This window comes from Theobroma umbraticum, unplaced genomic scaffold (assembly GCF_002168275.2).
Source record: "Theobroma umbraticum cultivar Fairchild unplaced genomic scaffold, ASM216827v3 scaffold_81.0, whole genome shotgun sequence".
NCBI classification, from domain to species: domain Eukaryota; kingdom Viridiplantae; phylum Streptophyta; class Magnoliopsida; order Malvales; family Malvaceae; genus Theobroma; species Theobroma umbraticum.
Window position 1 is genome coordinate 2,141,337 of NW_018397268.1, and position 1,795 is coordinate 2,143,131.

The 1,795-nt window shown below is 34.2% G+C and overlaps 1 pseudogene; it reads left to right on the top strand.

Moving 5' to 3' along the window:
* LOC110425489 (ankyrin repeat-containing protein BDA1-like) overlaps positions 1-560 on the top strand; it is a 6,579-nt pseudogene extending 6,019 nt beyond the window's left edge.
* The last annotated feature ends 1,235 nt before the right edge of the window (positions 561-1,795 follow it).

Below are 1,795 nucleotides of genomic sequence, written 5' to 3' on the forward strand. Positions count from 1 at the left end.
ATACGGTTAATCAGAGTGGCTTCACAGCTTTGCGTGTCTTACAAGAGCAACCTGCAGTTGACAGAGAGAGTGTGAACATTCTGATACGTGCTAAACACCAACCCTCAAGGTTCCTTAGGGTGTCATACTTTGACAAATTGACACGTGACATTGAGGATATGAAACCTGATACGATCAATGCGTTGCTAGTCGTATTTGCACTGATTCTAGCGATGACTTACCAAGCTCTTCTCAGCCCGCCGGGTGGTGTTTTGCAGGCTGATGCTGGTTCCGATACTAAACGTGCGGGGAAATCAGTGATCAAGCCTGTTGCGTTTATTGTTTTCTATGTTTCAAATAACGTAGCTTTTATGATCGCGTGGATCTCAACAACAGCCCTCCTCTGGGTCGTTGGCAAGAGTATCGTGTTAATTGTGTTCTCACTGTACTTGTTGATGGGTTTTTGCTACTTTGCTGCACTGGGTGTCATAGAACCAACACCACTTGGCGGATGGGGTTCTTTTGCTGCTGCTTTCATCATTACTGTCTTGTGGTTTTCATGTTCGGCAAGACGTTGGTAATAGGAAAGTAAATGTAAGAAAATTGTTTATGTGTAACATACTTAACAAGAAATTTTAATATATTCTATTGATGGAATAAATTGTCAAAAATATTTTTTATTGTTTTAACTATATCATAAAAATTATTTTTTACCATCATTCAATTTTTAAAAATTTTCTTATTTTTATATTTTTTCGTCACAACGTTATAAAAATATCAATTTTCATTTATAAATATTATATATATAATAATAAAATATTATAAATATCCTAATAAAATAATTAAACATTGATAAATTAGAGGAATAAGAATTGAAAATTAAATATAAAGGGTGTCTTTTTCAACTGTTAGAAATATCGGATATTCCAATTGAGCCCAAAAAAATGAGGAGACTTTTTCATTGCCATTGGTTGACTGCCCCATAAGAAATATTACTCATTTCAGAATTCAAACTCGACATTAAATTGGAAGCCTCAAGTTAACATTGGAGTGTTTTCATAATGGCTTGATTGTAATCGTACTTTGATGGTTTAATTAGATCATAATGGTGGGCGGCCAGTTCAACCTTTAGGCTTTTTCCTTTTCTGGAGGTGGAGATGGGGACTAATGGCTTCCATATCTTTTTCTATTAATTAAGCAAAATCTGTGTGAAGCACTTCTACAAGCAAGATCATCTCGATCAAGCTTCTTTTCTGAACAAAACATTAAGGATTATGTGATAGTACAAGAACAATAATTAGAGTGATTTAAGATTCTCAAAGCAAATCGTGTTCTATGTATCATCAGTTTGAATAATTCTTTTACACAAAGCAAAGCAACTAATGAAGAGGTATGGAAATATTTCCTCAGAATAAACATTCAACTAGATATAAGAATCCATCTCAATCAACTTTGATTGGCAACAAGCATATATACTAAATTTCTAAGAGTAAAAATGAAGGATTTTTTGAGTTTACGAATCTTTTTTTCTGAATCTCTCTTTCTATTGGTAATAACTTCAATCTGTTTGTCCAAGCAAAAATCAATAAGAAAAGAAGGGAGGGAAGGGAGAGATGGAATCTCTCTCACGTTTTACACTCAAGTGTACAGTAGAAGCAAATTCAGAAGGGTTCTTAACTAGGAATAAAGATAAGCACCTTAAAGCGTGACTGACAAAGATCAACCATTTACAAGGCCACTTCTTATATAAATGGAACCACTCTCCTCTTTCTTCCGTACTCTCGTTTATCAATTCTAAACTCAACCTAAACACTTT